Here is a 22,237-nt window from a genome sequence, read left to right as displayed (position 1 = left end):
CATAGCGGAGGAGCCTGATGTGGGGCTCGATCCCATAACGCCGGGATCACGCCCTGAGCCGAAGGCAGACGCTCAACCGTTGTGCCACCCAGGCGCCCCAAGAGATAATTTAAATAGAGCTTCTTCTTTTGTATGAAAAAGACCAAGAGCCCAATGGAAAAATGAGCAGAGGAAATAGTTCATAGAGAAAGGAATGTAAATGGTCCTTAAACATCGAGAGATGTCCCACCTCACTCCTAAGAGATCCACATTAAACTACCCAGACACCATTTCTCACAAACCAGTTGGCAACAACCCAACATTTGAAAGGACATAGTTGGTGTGTCGGTAAGGAATTAGCTCTGGTGATGGAGGATGCAGAATTGTACAGCCCTTATGGAGAGCAACGTGGCATCGCCTATAAAAAATTCAAATGCATTCATCTTTTGACCCAGCCGTCCCGCTGCTGGGACTCAGTTGTACAGACAGATATGCATAGGAACGACGCGGCCCGTGGATGAGGTTGTTACAGCACGGCATCGTCTGTAATGGCAAAAGAACTGGAAGGGAGCCACGGGCCTGTCAAGAGGGATCCGCTTAAATAAACATGAACCACCCCTGTAAAAAGGAAGGAGGATGTGCTATAGAATATGGTAAGTGGAAAAGAAGGTGCAGAATAGTGTACGAATTATATTATCTTTCTGTAAGGACAGGGTGGAAAACAGGAATAAATATATTTGCATTTCCTGCTATTTGCAGAAGAAAATACAGAAACAATAAACAGAAAATGCTTATAGATGGGGGGGTAGGAGTTAGAATTTTCTGTGTCTATTTTGATGCCTATTTTATACCTCTTAATGTCATTTTGACTTTTTTTTTTTTTTTAAGTAGGCTCCAAACCCAGCACGGGACCCGATACAGGGCTTGAACTCACGACCCTGAGATCAAGGCTTGAGCTGAGATCAAGAGTCAGATGCCTAACAGACTGAGACACCCAGGACCCCTGTTGTTTTGATTTTTGAAACAGTGTACACTACATACTGAAAGCCCATTCAGGCGGTAAGGGGGCAGGGAGAACGGGGAACGACTGTTGATGGGGATGGGGTTTCTTTTAAGGATGTTGAACTTGTTCTAAGATTGGATGGCGGTGATGGTTGCACGACCGTGTGAATACGCTGAAAACCACAGAACTGAACACAGTAAGTGGTGAATTTAATGCGATATGAAGTACATCTCAATAAAGCTGGAGAAAGAGAAGGCACCACAGAAGTTCAGGAATGAAAAGAAAATATATGCAAGATACAGCGAAAATGAAAATGATAGCAGGAAAATAATATGGATGACTCCATGCCCTTCTATCCGAAACATTCTAAAAACATCTAGAAGATACAATTAAACAGATTGCCTCAAGAAGAAACAGAAAAGCTGAATGAATAGTCCAGTAACATTGAAAGGAACTAAGTCATTAGCAAACAATCTTTCATACAGGAAATAATAGACTGAGGTAAGTTTAAAAAAAACCTTAAGGGTATTACTCTTGGTCTTTTTTTTTTTTTTTAAGATTTTATTTTTAAAGTAATCTCTATGCCTGGCGTGGGGCTTGAACCCATGCCCCTGAGATCAAGAGTTGCATGCCCCACAGACTGATCCAGTCAGGTGCCCCGAGATCATCTTAGTCTTAAACTGTTCTGCTCGTAAAAGAGGAACTACTCTCCAGCACATCTCATAATACTTAAAATAAGCGAGATACTAAAACTAGAATAGAAAATGAGGAGAAATGTCAATTATGGACCAATCTACTTCTGAACATGGATGCCAAAACTTGTAAGTAAAGTACCAGCACAGTGAATCTAAGCAATATAGATAAGAATATCAACAGTTCAGGGGCGCCTGGGTGGCACAGCGGTTAAGCGTCTGCCTTTGGCTCAGGGCGTGATCCTGGCGTTATGGGATCGAGCCCCACATCAGGCTCCTCCGCTGTGAGCCTGCTTCTTCCTCTCCCACTCTCCCTGCTTGTGTTCCCTCTCTCGCTGGCTGTCTCTATCTCTGTCAAATAAATAAATAAAATCTTAAAAAAAAAAAAAGAATATCAACAGTTCATGTCAAGGTTGTGACATTCCAGAAACTCAATGTTAATTTCACACTGGAAAGTCTACTAGTGAATCCAGCGCGTTAATGGGCAGAGGGAGAAAATTGCAGGCGATATTCTTAATAGATGTGGAAAACTAATTTGATATAATTCAAAAGCCACTCATGATTTAAAAAAACCATGCACACAGGGACGTCTGGATGGCTCAGTCAGTTAAGCGTCTGCCTTCGGCTCAGGTCATGATCCCAGGGTCCTGGGATCGAGTCCCACATTGGGCTCCTTGCTCAGCAGGGAGTCTGCTCCCCTCTGCCCCTCCCCCTGCTCATGCTCTCTTTCTCTCTCTCTGACAAATAAATGAATAAAATATTAAAAAAAAGAAAAGAAAAAGGGAGACCAAATAGTAATGATTGTCTGATATCTGATATTTGATATATGATATCATTATATAAATAGAATCCCCCCTCCCAATTTACAAACAGAGAACTGGAATTAATAAGGTGGTTTAATGAGTTGCTGGATATATAATCAATACACAAAAAATCGATGGCGTTTCTGTGCTCCAAAAAATGATAGAAAATCAATTTACCGACACAACAAAACATACGGGGTGCCTAGCGATCAAGCCAGCAAATGTCTTGTCGGGGACTTGTATATGTCACGGTTCCAACAGCCTTGGGTGGCCCCCAAACACAGCAATAGAGGAGAGTAAAGGTAGAGCCTGGACTGTGGGATTTTCCTGCCTCAGCCTCCAGGACACGGTCAGAATGTCCCGAGTTACAGAGAATGTTAAATGGAGAGCATAGGAATCTCTCCAGCAGCAAGCACCCTAAAAGCTGGACCACTTCATCCTGCTATCCCCAAGGTACAGCTGGTGGTGTTGACCCAACCGGGGCGCCTCCCACCCCTCCTGCCCACACACCCTCACCACACCTGCCTGTGGGGTCCCAGGGCACTAGTGGTGTTGGCAACCGGTTTGGGATGTTCCCACCTCACGCTGCTAAGCATATTTTTAAGATGAATTTTATTTTGCGGATAGGTAATACATTTGTATTGTTAACGAAACACAATGCCTCGGTGGCCGAATGACAGATGGGACCCAGAGCATGGAGTGGGGAGCGGCTTGGTTGCGTCACCAACAGTCTCAGGGCACCTGTCCCAGGATCCTTGTCCTCTGTGTTTACCTCCTGCTCTGTTCCTGGGCCTGCCCTCCTGCCCCCTTTGTCCTTCGACTCTGTCCCCTGCAAAAGCTGTGTTCTCTGGCCATTTCCTAGAGGAAGCAGAAAGAACAAAGATAAGGTTTCCTTGAACAGTCTTCCCTGGTGGGGGCTCCTCCTGTTTTCTGGGCCTGCTATGACCACGAGGCCCATGGTGGGTTTTCCTAACCTCCGGGGTGGATCTCCCCTTGGGCTCCACATTCCACACCCATACCCCCGAGCTGACACTGCCTTCCCTGCATGTGGGAACAGACAATGGCAGACCCTGTCACGGCTGTCTGCACCAGAAATGGGTGGGGTGGGGTGGTGGGATCCCAGAAGGGAGGTGGTTGATCTTTCTTGGTTGGTGGGGTACAGGTGAAACGAGACACCGAGAGGGGGTGGTGGCTTAGGGGCCGCTGGGGAGGGGCATTCTGGTTGAACCGTGGTGCCTGCAAAGACACGACGGGGAAGTAAGTTTGGGGCCCACATCGCAGACACATGTCAGAGCAGGAATGCATGGCCTGGGCCCCCAAAGACAGAAAAACCCTGCTGTCCTTATAGAGCTGGGTGGGTGTTCTCTCCTGGGGGCCTGGGAGGGAAGGCAGAGGAGGCCTTGGGTGGCGATGGCCTTGTCATCCCAAGGACAGGGAGAGAGGCTGTTCCTCTGCATGCTGACGGATTAATGACAAACCTTAGGAGTTTGGGTGTCCTTGCCCTTCAAACCAAGCCTCAGCACAGAATCTAGCATTTTCATTCTGATTGGAATTTGTGGCTTATTGCTGCTACTTGCACCATCCCAGCGAGTACGGCTTAAATGTCAAGATACATTTTTCAGGTACATAAGACACCAAAGATCACAGCTGTCTGGGAGAGTGAATTTTAATTAGCACAGGGATCCCATAAAGCCTCCCAAGCCCTGACGAGGCAGCCCTGCTAGGCTTTGTTCAGCCCCGGGTGTTTATTACAGACGCCGATGGCTGGCGATAGCGTCCAAAGGACGTGGGGAGAGCGTTAGTGGGAACTGGTTTTAACTTTCAAACCTTATCTGTTAAGACCCTCCTGCCAAATACCTCTGGAGAAAGAAAGAGGGCTACAGAAAGGGACTTTGTGAAGAGCTAATAGTGTGGCGTTGCCTCCAGAGCCCACCACGCGCTGTGTTTCCTTAGTGGCTAATTGACAGGGCGCAGGGAGCATGCGTTACCTGGTAGGAAGGCTTGGGGCGTCACGCACAGGTGGAGAGGTGCCCCCATTCCGGTTCTTACCTTCATGTCTGCTTTCTCCACACCCACTGTCTTCTTCCCAGGCACCACCCGAGAAAGCAAGGACACTCTTCTTTGAGGTCAACACAGAGTCATCCAGTTCGGTGACTGGTGACCGTCCAGCCAGCCCCGCCCTGGCGGCCGGGCACTCAGACAGGAGTGGTGAAGTCTTGATCTGGAAAGCTCACAGCCTGACATGTAAGCACGCAGGCTGCAACACAGAGTGACAAGGTGTCCCCGTGACGGCGTAACTGAGGCCGTCGTGAACACGGAAGAACATGGCGAGGAAGTCATGTGTGCACGTGTGTGTGTGTCCGTGTGTGTGATGGGAAGGTGGCGAGCTGGTGAAGTAATATCTGGATCTTAGGAGAGAAATGCAATTTTGCTAGGCAAAAGAGGGGGTATATTATTGGCATTGCAGAAATGAAAGAGATTGTAGAGGAAGACCTATTTTTTATTTTAATTTTTTATTTTATTTTATTTGAAAGATTTTATGTATTTATTTGACAGAGAGAGAGAGTACAAGCAGGAGAGCAGCAGGCAGAGGGAGAAGCAAGGCTCCCCGCTGAGCAGAGAGCCCGATGTGGGACTCGATCGCAGGACCCTGGGATCATGACCTGAGCCGAAGGCAGACACTTAACCCACTGACCCACCCAGGTGCCCCAGAATACCTATTTTTTTTTAAAGATTTTATTTTATTTTATTTTATTCGACAGAGATAGAGACAGCCAGCGAGAGAGGGAACACAAGCAGGGGGAGTGGGAGAGGAAGAAGCAGGCTCCCAGTGGAGGAGCCTGATGTGGGGCTCGATCCCATAACGCTGGGATCACGCCCTGAGCCGAAAGCAGACGCTTAACCGCTGTGCCACCCAGGCGCTCCCAGAATACCTATTTTTTAAGTAAAAAGATATACAAGTGGCTGATGAACACATAAAAAGACGCTCAACATCATTAGCTCTCACGGGAATGGGAATTAAAGCCACCGTGAGAACTACCTCACACTCAGCAGCACGGCGAGGATAAAAAAGTCAGATAACAACAAATACTGGTGAGAACATGGGGAAATTGGGAGCCTCACACACTGCCGGTGGGAACATAAAACACGGCAGCCAGCTGGGAAGACAGCATGGCCATTCCTCACGTGGTTAAACACAGGACCCAGCAATTCCACTCCTGGGTAGGTGCCTGACAAAATAAAAACGTATGTTCACACAAAAACTAGCACATGCATATTCACAGCAGCGTTATTCACAGTAGCCCCAAAGTGGAAACGAAGCCCAAATCCATCCACTGCTGCGTAGAACAAAATGTGGCATATTTTTAAAAAAGATTTTATTTATTTATTTGAGAGAGAGAGAATGTGTGCATGGGGTGGGGGAGGGGCAGAGGGAGAAGCAGGCTCTCTTCACTGTGCAGGGAGGCTGATGTGGGGCTTGATCCCAGGACTCTGGGAACATGAACTGAGCTGAAGGCAGATGCTTAACCAACTCAGCCACCCAGGTGCCCCAAATGTGGCATATTTATACAATAGGCTATCACTTGGCAAGGTAAAGAGATAAAGTCCCCGTTCATGGGACAGCGTGGATAAGCCTCGAAAACATGTTGAGTGGCCGAATTCAGTTATAAATGACCAGCTCTGTGATTCCATTGACGTGAAATGTCCGGAAGAGGCAAATCTGTAGACACATGAAGTAGATTAGTGATTGCCTTGGGCTGGAAGGAGGGAGGGAGGGGAGGCTAATGGGAATGGGTTTTTTTTTTTTAGGGGGGGTGGGTAATGAAAATGTTCTAAAATTGATTGTGATGGTAGTCTCACAGCTCTGCGAATATACTAAAAAACGATGGAACTGTATGCTGAATTTTATGGTGTGTGAATTATATCTCAATAAAGCCTTTTTTTTTTTTTTAAGAAAGAGGAGTGGGGCGGGGCAGGGGGAGAGGGAGAGAGAGAATCCCAAGCAAGCTCCACTCCCAGCACATGAGCCCTGAGATCATGACCTGAGCTGAAATCAAGAGTCCGATGCTTAACCGACTGAGCCACCCAGATGCCCCCAGGAGATTATTTAAAAACCAGAATCCCCTAGCCAGTGGGAAGGGCATGCTGGGCTGGGGAAGAGCATTGCAAAGGGGTGTGTTTGGGAACGTGAAACTTTTGGTGTGAGGGTGGCAGCTGGCAGTGTGTGGAGGGGCAGGGGTGGGCATGGGAGCACACAGGCTGTGTGGATTTCCTTTGAGGGCCACGGTGGGGTCAGGGAGAAACAGGAATAGGGGAGTGGCAAACAGAAGAAAGAGCGTTCCAGAATGGAGAGCTGGGCTGAACCCTGGGCAGGGGGTGCCAGGTTTGGGGGAGAGGAAGTAGATTTGAGATCCAGGGAGAATGCCCAGTCAGTGTAGGGGAGTGGGGGGAAGGGCCAAGGAGAGACCCCTGGGGACCCTGGGGACAGAGGGAGGTCCTACAGCGAGAATGCCTCTGGGCCCCTTGCCCCTGCTGTTGATCATTACCTCATCGGTGCATCCACCATGGCCTGGCCTCAGGCACGGACGGGGACGGACATCCAGCCACAGCCGTGTCCCGAAGAGGACAGGGGACGGAGCGGTGAGTCCAGAGGTGGCAGGAGGGATCAGGGTTGGTTTCCTAGACAGGGAGTCTGGTGCTAATCCTTTCGTAGATTTCTCGTTGATTTTATTCTCTTTGGAAAAGATGGCGGAAAAATCCAAAATGGAATCTGAAAACAAGCCAGCCAGTGAAAAGGCCCTGAACGGTCCCCACGCCCTTCAGGGACTACTTTTCCTTTAAGAGCTGAGGCTCGGGGTCTTGGTCCAGCTACTTAACTTCTTGATGCCTTGGTGTCTTCATTTGCAAAATATACCCCGCCTCAGAGCCACAGCGAGCACGGTCATTTGGCAGTGGGGTTGGGGTGCAGAGTGAGGGTTGCATGAAGGCCAGCCGAGGCCCCATTCTCGCCCCATCACAGGTGGCCACTGCTTAGCCATTTGGAAGCACGAACTAGGTCTCGTTCTGAGTTCTTCCTTTCCTTAGCCGGGTGTCATGAGTGTTTTATCATATTGCATGTGTGTGCGTGCATGCGCACAGGTGTGTGTGTGTGTGTGTGTGAATATCTTGAGGAGGCTTTAAAAATCTTCTTAAAAAATTTACTTATTTGTCAGAGAGAGAGAGAGCGAGAGCCAGCAAGCACAAGCAGGGGGAGCGGCAGGCACAGCAGGCAGAGGGAGAAGCAGGCTCCCCGCTGAGCAGGGAGTTTGATGTGGGACTCGATCCCAGGACCCCAGGATCATGACCTGAGACTCGATCCCAGGACCCTGGGATCATGGCCTGAGCCAAAGGCCGAAGCCCAACCGACTAAGCCACCCAGGCCTCCCTTGAGGAAGCTTTTTAAGTGAAGATGCATGAAAGGGATTATTTGCTGAAGCTTCTATTTATTTATTTTAATTAATTAGTTAATTAATTAATCCTTATTTTTGTCTCCCGGTGCTGTGATTGGCAACAAGAGGTGCACTTCAGGCTGTTACTACAAAGGTGTCTGCCGTTCTTCATACCTCCTGTAAGGTTTGCTTGACGGAAACTGGTGCTATGCCATTTATTACGGGGACATCAGTAGTCGCATTGGGAATTGTACCATTGACTGTAACAAAAGGCCGTTCGTTGTATTATTTAATGCTATTTATCCTGAATCCAACCTTCTCCGTTGGATTCTTTTGGCTGCATTTCCTGGCTCTAAGTTGTTCATCCTTGTGTGTTTCTATCTTTCTGAGTTTCCCTGTTTTAGTTATAGCTCTTTTTTTTTTTAAGATTTTTATTTTATTTTATTTGAGAGAGGGAGAGAGAGAGAACACAAGCAAGGGGAAGAGCAGAGGGAGAAGCAGGCTCCCCTCCGAGCAGGAAGCCCGACCTGGGGCTCGATCCCAGGACCCTGACATCATGACCTGAGTGGAAGTCAGTTGCTTAACCGACTGAGCCACCCAGGCGCCCCTAGTCTTTCTATCATTTTAAGGCTCCATCCTTTTCTGTTGTGCTGATATGTCATTATTAGTATTATTACCAGTATGTTTAGTAAGCTCGGTGTGACAAGCTGAGGCTGTCTCTAATTTTGCAAGGATACACTAAACATCTCTGTGTTAAGTCCCTGTTGCAGTTAGGACTCTGGTTGCAAGCGACAGAGATGACCTGAGAAGCGGAGGGAAATGGGGAGCGTCCAGGACCCAGGCCCTGGCCCTGGGGAGGGTCAAGCTCGTAGACCTGTGTGTGGAAGTGGGCCCGGCTCATCACACACTTGCTGGTATCCCGGCCTGTCACCTAAACTTCCTACCCTTTGCTAACTCAGTGGGTGTGTAATGAAATTTCAGTGTTGCTTTAATTTTAACGACAAGGGGTGAGGATGTCTCCAGGTTTGTCTGGTGTGGCTGCTTCCCCGGTGGTGACCGTGTATTCCTTAGCTGTGTGTATTCCTTAGCCTGCTGCCCATGGGGAGAGGATCGGGAAGAGGGGCCTAGCCTCCCATTTCTCAAGAACACACAGAATCTGGGTCCAACTGTGCAGCAAAGGCCAGTGTGTTCTGCACCGGTCACGGAGCCAGCTCCAAGGAAGTGATAAGTGAAAATCCATCACAACTTCTGGAACTAACCCAAAGCTCACGCCAGGCTGCTGGAACATCAGCAGGACTCAGCCAAACTCAGTGATGTTGTCAGGAGGAAGATTCTGTTTTAGCAGATGCAGTCCTTGTGGGGGAAGGTCTGGGAGGAGAGCTGATCAAAAGCTTGCGATCTCTCGGAAAAGTATGTGTGTAGGAAAAGAGAAGGAGAAGGGAATTTGGGCTTTGTCTGAAGCCAGCATCCTCGGTGTCTCCCTTTTGTGGGGTGTATGGGCAGCCCTGCATCCCCAATTGTTTATTTTCCTCTTGGAAAGAGCTGTGAGCAAAACATGGCGAGGGGTGCGTGGTGGGGCTGGGAACGTTGTGGTGGTTTACGCAGTGTCTCCTACAACCTCAGCTCCATCTTCTACCTTAGTTTATCGGGGCAAAAGTCTTTCTGAGTGTGCTTCAGTTTTGTAAAATCTTTGCAGATGGAAGATGGCAAGAAAATTTTATCTGAAGAGTGGTATTTTTTTCTTATTAGAATGCTGGATTTTATCTTAGAAACTTTTTTTTTTTAAGCTTCAAGTCCAGCAGCTGATGTAGGGCTCAATCTCACGACCCTGAGCTGAGATCAAGAGTCGGATGCTTAACCAACTGAGCCACCCAGGCGCCCCTTCTGAGAATCCTTGGCTTCGGGTCTCCTGCAAATTCGGTGTCGGGGATCCCCTTTGCAAGAAGCACCACAAAGGTTTGGTGAGAAAACAGAATTCTCACTTCACTATGACATTGCTCTGTTCTGGTTTCTCTTATAGAAGTTGGACCTCACTTGCCTTTTTATTTTCAGAAATTCCTCAATTTATGGGGTCCACCAAAAGCAGCTTTCTCCTCTTCCCTGTACTGTTGGGGGGGGGACTTATACATTTGAAAATGCTGTTTTCTCTTGCCATTTCTTAGCTATTTGGGGAATAGGAGATATGATATGAATATGGCTCACCATCTTGAATCGGACATTTCTGTTTAAATCATTTAGCTTTAAATATTTGACCCATCAGGACTTCATTCTAGTGAAAGGAGCCCAGCTCTGCTAGGCATTAATTTTTGTTAGCATTACCTTTAGCTGGTCACCTTTCCAGTTGTTCTCGAACGATCTGCGTTTGCGGACTGATCTGATGGTTCTCCTCTCTCATGTGTTAAATCCTAGCTGTACTTCAGACTATTTCTGAACTTCCTCATTCCCTCTTGGTAGCGGTATCCCTCATGGGTTCATCACATTCCGAAGAGCGTGCTGGTCCTGCTTTGTTGCTTTTGGTTTTTAGGAATTGCCTGGATAAAACTTCATTTTCATTCTGATAGGTGGACTCCCCCACCCCCAGCTTTTATGTTAGTTTATTTTTAAAATGAAAGTATAGTTGACACTCAGCGTTAGCTTCGAGTGTACAATATAGCGATTTGACAAGTGCATATGTTATGCTGAGTTCATCACAAGGGTGTTACTGGATTGGGGTCCTTGGACCCAGCGACCATAGAAACCAGGCTGGACCCCAAATTTAGAAGCTCAGGGGAGGCTTTATTGGAGCAACAGGTGCAGCGGAAGGGAGACGCAGTCCTGACAAAAGTGTGGGGCTGGCTCCAAAAGAGTGAGGTATAAGCATGCGGGGGGCGGGGCATTCCAGGAAAGTGGGCGCGCAGGCGCAGTTGATGGAACACGCTTCTTCCTACGTCCTGTTAATTTGCATGTTAAATCTCCACCCCTGGGTGTGATTTTTAGTATTATAACGAGGGGAAAGTCCGTGAAAGTTCAGCACTGGGGACCCTCTTGGCGCAGACCGGCTTGGTCCAGTCTTTGCCAGTCTTTGGAGTAAGCATCCTCCTCTCAGGAAGCTCCCTCCCTCCGCATTCCTGCAAGATGTGCACCTCAAGAGGCACCAAGCTATAGCTTTTGTTGTTGTTGCTGTTCTTAATGGAGGCAGCCAAAGAATGCTGGATTTTGTGCCCAGGGTTAAGGGGACCTGGGTCCAGTCCCTACTCGGTTTCAAGTGTCGCTGCCATCTGTCACCATAAAATGCTATTACATTACATTGACGGTGTTCCCTATGCTGTACCTTTCATCCCTGTGACTAATTCGTTCTGTAACTGCAAGCCTGCCCCTCCCATTCCGCATCACCCATTCTTCCCAACTCCCACTCCCCTCCCCTCTGACAACCGTCAGAATTTATGAGTCTCTGTATTTATGAGTCTGTTACTGTGGACTGACTTTTATTTTATTTTATTTTATTTTATTTTATTTTATTTTATTTTATTTTATTTTATTTTATATTTCTTTTTAGATTTTACTTATTTATTTGAGAGAGAGAGTGCATAAGCAGGGGGAAGAACAGAGGCAGAGAGAGAAGCAGACTCCCCCTGAGCAGGGAGTCCGATATGGGGCTCAATCCCAGGACTCCAGGATCAGGACCTGAGCCGAAGGCAGACACTTAACTGACTGAGCCACCCAGGCATCCCTGGACTGACTTTTAAATATCTTCGTTTCCAGAAACAAAGTGAAGAAAAAATTAAACAAAATACTATCCTAAACAAACAAACAAACAACAACCAAAAAAGAAAGCAAGCAAAACCCAACCTGGAGCCCAACCGAATCCTGTTAGGACTTTGGGATGGGATTAAGCTTCTAGTTAATATGGGGGAGAATCGATATCTGCATTAGTTTCCTGGGACTGAGATAACGACTCACCACAAACTCCGGGGCTCAGAACAACAGAAATTTATTCCCTTGTAGTTCTGGAGGGTCTGAAGTCCAAAATCCAGATGTCAGCAGGCACTGTCCTTCATCAAGTGCCTAGAGGAGAATCTGTCCCAAGTCTATCTCTTAGCTTTTGGTGGTTACTGGCAGTTCTTGGCATTTCTTGACTTGTAGATACATCACTCGCATTTCTGCCTCGACTGTCACATGGCATTCTTTCTGTGTGCCTCTGTGTCTCTCGCCCTCTTCGTATGAGGACACCAGTTGTTTTAGATTAAGGACCCACCCTGCTCCAGGATGACCTCATCTTAACCAGCTACATTTGCAACGACCCTATTTCCAAATAAAGTCGCCTTCTGGGGTTTTAGGACGGATGTGAATTTTGGGGGGATACTCTGGAATCTAGGAGAACATCTTTACACTTTGTATCAATATTGTGTTCAAGAACAAGATATGTCCAAATAGTCAAGCCTTCTTTTATGTTAATAATTTTTTTCATATAGTTTATTCCCAGTTAAAAAAATTTGGCCCTTTTTTTGTGAACGATATGGTTTCTTTTGTTGCATAATCTTGCTGGCATTACTTTTGTTTCCTGTAACAAATTATAGGATAGAATTTTTGGATATAAATTTTGGATATAAATTTTATAGCTCCTTGAACGACCTTGTTATTTTCATGTGTATTTTTTTTTCAATCAGTTCTCTTGAGTGTTCCTGGTCTGTAATGGTGTCATATACAAATATCATCAGCTCTTTTTGAATATTTAAACTTCGTATTCTGTTCTCATGTCCAATTGCATGGTCTTGCAGTTCTAGAACCATGCTGCATGATGGTGATGTTGGTGACCATCCTTCTTAGTCCTGACCTAATGGCTTCTGGTTTTGGGGGGTGGTGGAGGGTAAGTCAGGAGAACGGGTAGAAAGCCACCTTGCAGATTCTGGCTAAAGGGGATATTTGACATCTTGACTGTCTCACATTACTTCTCATCTGGATGGAAGCTGGGTTTTTGAGAGCGGGACTCTGGTTTTTTGGGTGAAGTGGGTCACTCTTCAGGTCAACACTGTCAGCACTGGGATCGACCAGACTGCCTGGGGGCTGTTCTGCATAGGGGTGGACAGCAGCTCATGCCTGTTCTGCAGTCGTGGTCCCTACTGGTCACAGCTCACTCTCCTCCACTTGACTCCGTGTGGTTCAGGCCAACTTGAGCACCCCAGGGCTGGGTGATCACTGCATTCCATTCCCTGAGAATGACAATTGGCTCGGGGTGGGGTGGAGGAGATGCTGTACACCTGAGTCAAACCAGGCCCTGCAAGGTACTTTTGGGACTTTTAAAGAGAAACTCTCTTGTGGGCTTGAGGCAGGGAGGGAGTTGGCCTGAAGCTGCTGGGGTCACACTGAGGCTCAAGCCAGCGCTGACGGGATCAAGTGGTGACAGCATCGTTTGCTCATCTGAATCCAGCCAAGCCTTCAGACAGTTACTCTTGGATTTTTTAGTTACATGAGCCAACAAAGAGGTTTTCTTGTTAAGTCATCTTTTTTTTTTTTAAGATTTTATTTATTTATTTGAGAGAGAGAGAGGAGCATGAGCTGGGGGGAGGGAAAGGCAGAGAGAGGGAGAAGCAGGCTTCCTGCTGAGCAAGGAACCCAACCAACATGGGGCTCAATCCCAGGACCCTGGGATCACGACCTGAGCCGAAGGCAGACGCTTCACCGACTGAGCCACCCAGGCGCCCCTTGTTAAGTCATTTTGAGTTAAGTTTGCCACTTTGGACTAGATGGCACTTGAAAAATACCCTGTTAATCTGCATCCTAAGTCAAGTGTGGGGAGTTGGTCAGACGCAGGGCTGTTCTCACCTGGTGTGCATTACAAGGGAGGTCATGGGACATTTCATGTTCACTCATTCAAAGAATATGTATTATATTTAATATGTAACACTATGTAAAAGTGCTATTTAAGGCACTTGGGACACATCAGGGATCAAAATGGGCAATGACCCTCTGCTCTCATGGAGCTCACATTTTATTGGGGGAGGGCAGGTAATAAGCACTAAACATGATCAACGAATACAGTATTTAATGTGCTAGAATGTGATGAATGCTACAGGAAGACAAAGAAGAGCAGGAGAAGGGGGATAACAAGGCAGGTTTTGGTATTCAAAGGGGTGGTCAGGTTGGGCCTCATTGAGAAGATAAATTCTGGGCCGAGGGAGGTGAGGGCTTGGGGTCCATCACCGGGACATGCCCTCGCTGGGGGCAGAGAGGAGGTGGTAGATGGAGACGCATGGGGGCTCTCTGAGGATAATTAGAAGCTAGGCTGGTGGGACTGCAGGATGGGCAGAGTGCCTGGGAGAAGTTGAAGAGAGCGTCTGAGAAGATCCCCAGGTCTGGACCATCTGACAGACGGGGCAGGAATGGAGAAGGAAATTTCTATCCTGGGGCAAGACTGGGTATGTTGAGTCATGTCTTGGAGATGTCCAGGAGATCTGAACAGACCCTTTCTGGACCCTGGTGATTTTTTCCCTAGCCCTTTGGTTGCTGGCTATGTCTGGCTAGTGTCCATTCATATGCTGGGGTCGCTCAAGCTACTGGAGCTGGGCTGGACAATTGTGTGCCTGACCTCACCCCTGTCCAGCTCCAAGTGCCCTCCTACTCTCCCCTGACAGTCCTCTGTCCCTGGTGGCAGGTCAGGCCAAGCCCAGCTGGTACCCTTGTTTGGCCTTGAATGGGGCTCTGTAGGTCTCAGTTTCCCTCTTGGGTGGCCTGGGCAGGCGAATTGAGGGCACCTGGGCTGAGAGTGTCCAGGGGCAATCCCCAGAGGGGGGGTGGGGGGGTGGGCATGGCGTTTCCCAGCCCCTCCTCTCTCCTCTCTGCCAGGACCCATGAAGTCCACGCTCCTGATCCTGTTTGTTGTTCACATTTCTCTGATGGATTTATTTGCCCTCATTTGCATAAAAAATACCACGCTCCCCATCCTAACGAGCGGGCCCATCTGGCAGGGCAGGCCTGCTCTCTACTGAGAGCCATGCAGGCCAGGAGCTGTTATAATTAGGCTGTTCCCTTCCAGGAGGGAGGAAGGACTGTCCGAGTGGACTCTTAATGCAGCGCCTGGACCAGGGCTGTCTACAGGGGGCCAGAGCCAGCACCCCGGGCTGTGGGCTGTTTGTCTGCGCGCCCATCTGTGCGAGCCGTCTGGCCCCTCCGCCCCCCCAGACTGTCCGTGCCAGGGCCAGAGCTTGGTCACCACCAAAGAAGGCGTTTCATAGTAAGACTGCACAATCACGCTGGGAGCAGCCTCATGGCTCATGGTTGAGGTGGTCCCAGGCTGGAGAGACTTGAATCCTGTAATTTGGTGTCACGAAAGGCATCCTCTGGACCCTCGGCTCTGGGCCGTGTTTAGCCGGGCAGTGTTAGAGGTGACGCTGCCGACAATGTGCTCCACTATCTCTGTGGTCACTCCGATGACCCCCACAGGTACTTCTCACTCCCATTCTGCTTTAATCCCCAGCAGTGACTGCCCACTCCTCTGGCAGAGGTGTGGGGAAGAGGTGAGGGGCTCCATCCAGCCCCTGGGGGTGGGGACCTTAGGACACAGGCCCTTAACTTAGTGGCCTGACAGCTAGAAGAGGGTGGGGATTGAGGGACCTGGTCAGAAGAGCATCTGTATCCAACATGAGCAGGTCCTGCCCAGCCCAGCCCAGCATCAGGCTGGCATCCCCGGGGTCTCCCTGCCTGTGCGCAGAGGGTCCGGTCACTCTCCCACTGCCCCAGGCTGCCTTCAGGCTTGGCCTCAGCCTGGCCGTCTGGCTCTACTCCTCCCCCTGTTCTTATCCCCAAAGTAGATCCCGTGTGCTTAGCGAGAACTTCCAGCCTCGAAAGCCTCATTTCTAGTAATGGGATAAAAGTCCATGCTGCTAAATGGGCAGTTTCCCCTCAAGCATCCCAGGAGGGTGGAAAGAAGCTTGGGGGGATTGAAAAGAACAGGGAGAAAGTGGCAGTGGGCAGCAGTGTTTTGTTTTGTTTTGTTGTTGTTTGTTTGTTTGTTTGTTTTTTGGCTTTCCTATGGGAACACTCAGGAGAAATAGCAAGTCAAGGGAGAATTTGCTAAGTTCTACCCTGGCAGCAGGAAAGAGACTGAGGCTGGCACGAAGGTGCTAACCTGCATTAAGGCCATGTTGCCTTGAGGCTGGAAGGGATAGACAGTGCCGGGACTCCTGGGACTGGAGTCTAGGCTTAAGGAGAAGGATTCTGATACTGGAAAGAGCACGAGGGACCTGCGTGGGGACTGGCGAGAGTCAGCGAGTTCCTTTGTCTCTGTGTTTCTTCCAATCGAATTCGATATTGGAATTTTTTAAAAAATGAGGTATCATGTAACAAAGTGCATATCGATATTCAGGAAATGTTTATAGTGAATCTTACCAGCAGTCTGTAAGGCTCCTGCATTAATCCTGTTTTGAATTTTCTGTCTTTTATGATGTTTTGACATCTTCCAATGCTTTGCGCTGGCTGGGAAGAGACCATGTCTCCCAGAGATGTCTCTAGAGACAGGGAGCAAGCTGCCTGTGAGTGTGCCCTTCATATGCAAACCAACCACTCCCAAGCCCGTGCCCCACCTCCTCCAGCTGACTCTCACACACCAAGCAATATCCTTTCTAAATCACCCCAGAGCCAGTTACCAGACCACTAGGGACCCATCCCTAGAGCCCAGAGCCTGCCGAAATTATTCATACTATCCAATCCTAAACTTGCTCAAACTTGCCCTCCGCCTCACCCCTTTCTTCCCTCAGAAACCATGATACGGGCTCTGGTGAGGCATCCCCTTGCTCCTTCTTCTTCATCTTCTTTTTAAAGATATTTATTTATTTATTTGTCAGAGAGAGAGAGAGAGAGAGCACAAGCAGGGGGAGTGGCAGATAGAGGAGAAGCAGGGTCCTCATTGAGCAGGGAGCCTGATGCGAGACTCAATCCCAGGACCCTGAGATCATGACCTGAGCCAAAGGCAGATTCTTAACTGACTGAGCCACCCAGGCGTCCCTCCCCTTGCTCCTTCTGCCTCCTGACTGACCCTGGTGCTTCTCTCTGTGTCCCCACCCCCACCCCGTGCCCTGGCATGCCCTCTTCCCTTGGGAATCTAAGTGGTAACTTTTATTTCAAAGAAAGCTATCTCTGTGTTGGTTACCTTACCATAGATGACTAAAACAAAAGCTCAGGTACTTTTCGCCATGGCCACCTTTCTCCTTTCCTAGTCCATATACTCCCAAATCTCAAGAGGTACCCACTGTTTTGATTTCTATCACAAAAGAGTTTTGCCTCTTCTTATCCTCTAATGGACTCATTCAGTATTTTCTGTTCTGTGTCTGGCTTTTTTCACACGGCATAACGAGATGCGTCCGTGTTGTTGAGAATACTTCTCTCTCTCTCTGTCTCTCTCTTTGGGGTAATGAATATTCCATTATATGTATAGATCACAATTTACTTACCCGTTTCTTTGTTGATGGGTTTTTGACTATTTTACTACTCAACAGATTTTTCCCTCTCCATAACCTGTCTCTTGTAGAGTTTCACATTTCATTGCCAATAGACCTCTTGCAATTAACAAGAAAATTGCAAATATCTCACAAGCTATGACTGGACTGTCTTGTATTCTGTCTCCTGGAGCCTGGTGCCCAGAGGCAAGTGGCACGTGTTCTCTATCCATTTAGCGAATAGTTCTCTTGAGCCGTTACCCTCTGCAAAGGTGCTGTCCTAGGTGCTGGACGCCCTCCCACAAAAACAGCTGCATCCCAGCAGTGATGGTGGTGGGGAGCAGAACAGATAGTAAACACACAGCAAGATAAATCATATCATTTCCGAAAATTATTTACACTAAGGAGAAAATAAAGCAGCGTGAGGGTATACAGTGTATGCGTGGGGGCAGTTACTATAGGCCAGGTTGTCCGGGCAGGGCCCTCTGAGAAGATGGTTTTAGAAATAGATGATCTGAATGCAGTAGGGGAGAAAGACTTCTGGGGGAAGAGCATTCCAGGTAGAAGGAACAGTGTGTGCAAAGGCCCTGAGGCAGAAATGTACTGTCTTAAGGTGCAGCAAGAAACCCAGAGGGGCTAGAGAAGTAGAAGTGAGTGGAAGAGCAGTAAGGATGGGATATTGTGGCTCTGGGGTAGTAGTTTACCTGTCACAGTTTCCTCATCTAAAGAGTAAGGGGTAGGGGCGCCTGGGTGACTCAGCTGGTTAAGAGTCTGACTCTTGATTTCTGCTCAGGTCACGACCTTAGGGTCATGAGTTGGAGCCCCGCTTCGGGTTCTGAGCTGGGTATGGAATCTGCTTAAGATTCTCTCTCTCCCTCTCCCTCTGCCCCCTCCCCATCTCTCTCTCTCAAAAAAAAAAAAAAAAGGAAAGTATAAAGAATAAGGGGTGATAGCAGTTCTTACCTAGGTTGTCAAGTGGATACATGAAACAAGCGTATGGAGATCCCCAGGCACTTTTGCATTCTCAGGAAAGGGAAGCTGTGATTCTCAGGCCCTTCTAGCGCTCTGCTCCCAGGGCACTTGCGAGTCCATTAGATTAGCATGCACTGTAATTAATTCTGTGTCTGGCTCTCCCTCTAGACCAGAAGTTGCAAACTGGCACCCATGGTTTGAATCTAGCCCATCCATAGTTCATTTTGCCCAAAAGATATACATTTTTTTTAAAGACAGTTTGTTGCCAACTGTTAAAAGATGGGACAATACATAGAAAAATCTGGGTTTCTGGCTTTTCCTGATGAGTTAGAAGATTTGGCCATGGTGGGCTGCCCCCAGAGTTATGTCTGCACTCTTCATTCTGCCAGGGTCCCCACCAGCTCCTTCTCCCACATCTGTGCTTCCTGGTCCCTGAAGTTATCTAAGATTCTGAACACCACTGAAGACCATGAATTCCTTGAGGGCAAAGACTGTGTCTTTCTGTTATGTCTTTGTAACCCTGGAAGGTCTTTTTCTGACATCTATGGGGCCCAGTGCAAGGGCACAGACAGAGGCCCAAGGGTTAAGTGTGTAAACTAATAAATCGTTCTTCAAGTGTGGTCTCTGGGCCCCTGTGGGCCCCATGATCCTTTCGGAGGGCCTGTGAAGTAGAAACAATTTTCATATATATTTTTAAAGATTTTGTTTGACAGAGAGAGAGAGAGAGCGTGAGCATACACAAGCTGGGGGGAGGGGTAGAGGCAGAGGGAGAAGCAGACTTCTGACTGAGCAGGGAGCCCAACACAGGACTTGATCCCAGAACCCTGAGATCATGACCTGAGCCAAAGGCAGATGCTTAACCGACTAAGCCACCCAGGCAGCCCGACACTATTTTCATGTTAATAATAAGACATCATTTGCCTTTTTCTTCATGTTGACATTTGCCCTGGTGGTATAAAACAATGGTGGGCAAAGCTGCTGTTGCTTTAACTCAAATCAAGTTGGCGTCTCCCAAACGGGCTAGCCGTCCTTGTGTACTTTACCCTCTACACTCCTGGTTAAAAAACAAAAATCACTGTTATTTAAGAATGTCCCTTGAGTGCATGACTTTTTGGTCTTTTGTGTCATGAGATGGTAGGTACACAGAAAGCATTTATTACGTTCTGAAACATGACAGTAATCTTAAGGAAAAGCCTCTGTACACTTTCTTGAGTTGCAAGCTGAACTAGCCACTTTTTTTACAGAACACAATTTTTCCTTGAAAGATTGACTGACAGGAGCATCTGGGTGGCTCAGTCGGTTGAGCGTCTGCCTTCAGCTCAGGTCATGATCCCAGGGTCCTGGGATCGAGTCCCGCATTGGCCTCCCTGCTCAGTGGGAAGTCCGCTTCTCCCTCTGCCTGCTGCTTCCCCTGCTTGTACTCTCTCTCTCTCACTCACTCAAATAAACAGATAAAATCCTTTAAAAAAATTGACAGACACACTGTGGTTTTCAGATTTGGGTATTTGGAAGACATTCTTTTGAAAATGAACAAAATGAGCCTTTCTCTTCAAGGCAAACAACTGATAGTATTTGTGGTCAATGATAAAGTTTGAACTTTCAAGCAAAAATTAGAATTTTGGTAAATGTGCACCAGCTGCTGTGAGTTTAATAGCTGCTCAATACTTAAAAGCTCTTCTAATGAGATTAATGATGACATTAATGCCTTCTGATATTGTTTAAAGAAACCTGTCAATATTTGGAACAGCTGCATGACTTAGTGAATGAACATTTTCTGAATGATCATGCATCATGTTTCTGTTGGGAAAGACAGCCTTCCCCTGTGGCTTTCTCCCTCCTACAGGCTGAGGCTCACATTGCTTGCTGTGGAGGCATGCTGTGAGTAATGAAGCCTTTTTTCTCTGACCTGGGAATCTCGTGTCTTTTGCCAGCGCCCGTGAAACAGTTACAAGTTAATCTGTTACTTTGTAAGTCGAGTAAAATCAAATCCCAGTCCCAATGGTTATAAAATCATGCATAGGCAAGAGACCCATTCAAAGTACAAGACAGATGAATAAAGTTTAGTGGAATAGAATTTAAAAAGTTTATCACTGTGGTTTCAGAGTTCACATTGCCGCCAGTAGGGCTAATATTAGAGGGATGGGGTGAAGTGTAGGCACCCCGCATCCCTGAGAAAGAGGGCGTGCCTCCTTGGCTTTGCACCCTGAGTGCTCACTCACCCTCCCTCTGGCCTCGGCAACTAATATTTAAGAAACAGCTACTTGTAGAGTTCTGGTGTAGTATCAAGTAAGAATGCCCATTATTCTCTGAAACGGCTATTAAAACACCTCCCTCTTTTCTATTTGCATCTCTGTAGGAGTCTAGAGTTTGTCCTTAGACTTCAACCAAACAACACATCACGGCAGACCGAAGGCAGGAACAGAGATGAGAACCCAGCTGTCTTTGCTTAATCCAGGCATTAGAGAGATCTGCAAAACTGCCAAACAATGGCATGCTTTGCACTACATTTTTTTGGTTTGTCTTGGAAAATATAATTAGGGTTTATAAAAAAAATGTGTTGTTTATATAAGCATGCAAATGAGATTATTATTTTTTTTAAAATGAATTAATGAATGGATGTTTTAAAAATGTCTCAGAAATTATAATACGGTATACATTGATAGATATAACTCACAGGAACAAAAACTTTTTGGGGGTTCTCAATAATTTTTAAGAGTGTAAAGGGGTCTTGAAACCAAAAAGTTTGAGAACTGCTGGCTTGAATATTTAACAGTTATAAATTGAGCTAACAAACTGGTAGATAAAATATGTTCTGGCTCCAATCTTGAAAAATGTATCTTTAAAATGGCCCGGAAAGCCAGATTTGAATTTAGAATTCTCAGAGTCCTCAGAGTTCTGTGCTGGAATGTGGTGGAGAGGGAGCCACTTTTCCCTTCTCGCCCCAAGCTTCAGCACCCCTGAAAACATGTTTCTTGGCCATGCCCTACGTTTATTGGTTGTCCACGCTCTAGGACAGGTCTGCACTGGATCCTGAAAGTGAGCTTGGGCTGTTTGTGCAGGGATGTGTGGGGTCCGGGGGGCCCAAACCATGGTCCAGAGTGTGAGAAGGTGGACTCTGGGTGGGCACCTCCCCTTGATCCTGTGAACACCTTATCACATGAAGAGGGACACAGCTAGGAGAAAGTCTGGGAGGAAGGCACAGGGTAAGTTCGAAGGGGAGGTGCTGCTTCCTAACACCTGTCATGATACTTATCCCATGGCAGAGGCTTGCTGATTGAATGGAAGGTTCTAGGTCAGCACTGGAACTTGTGTTCTCTATATCTGACACCAAGGCCTTTTGTGACTCTGGTCTCCATTTTTTGAGCGTAAGACGAAGGGAGTTGGTAGGGTGTTACTGTGTGCTCTGCTTGGGGGTCCTGTTCGTTCCAAGAGTCTATGATTTCTGAGTTGCTGTTGAGACCTTGACAACTTTTTTTTTAATAAAGATTTTATTTATTTATTCGACAGAGATAGAGACAGCCAGCGAGAGAGGGGAACACAAGCAGGGGGAGTGGGAGAGGAAGAAGCAGGCTCATAGCGGAGGAGCCTGATGTGGGGCTCGATCCCACAACGCCGGGATCACGCCTTGAGCCGAAGGCAGATGCTTAACCGCTGTGCCACCCAGGCGCCCCGAGACCTTGACAACTTTTGCATGGATTTAACTTGTCGGATAGAGGAAAAAGTGTCTGTTTGTGTTTTTGGAAAAATGAATAGAAATGTTTATAAAATTTTTTTTCTTAAACGATGTTACTATCTACTTATCCCAGGAGCTAAGGGAGACAGGCTTATGCTAAATAGGAAAATAAGACTATTTCTCTCTTACTTAAGCATCTTTCACATTGCTCAAAGAACATATGCATGTTTTTAAACAGTTACATTTATTTATTTATTTAGAAGATGTTTTTTGTTT

At 47.3% G+C, this 22,237-nt stretch overlaps 1 non-coding gene across 1 annotated transcript; it reads right to left on the bottom strand.

Moving 5' to 3' along the window:
- Window positions 1–8,425: 8,425 nt before the first annotated feature.
- Window positions 8,426–8,509, bottom strand: TRNAG-UCC (transfer RNA glycine (anticodon UCC)). The gene has a single exon. It is a non-coding gene; the product is annotated as a tRNA-Gly (tRNA).
- Window positions 8,510–22,237: the final 13,728 nt, after the last annotated feature.

This window comes from Ursus americanus, chromosome 5 (assembly GCF_024610735.1).
Source record: "Ursus americanus isolate L20-20 chromosome 5, mUrsAme1.1.p, whole genome shotgun sequence".
Lineage (NCBI taxonomy): Eukaryota > Metazoa > Chordata > Mammalia > Carnivora > Ursidae > Ursus > Ursus americanus.
Note: the sequence above shows the minus strand (reverse complement) of the source record. Positions and strands in the feature narration are given on the sequence as shown.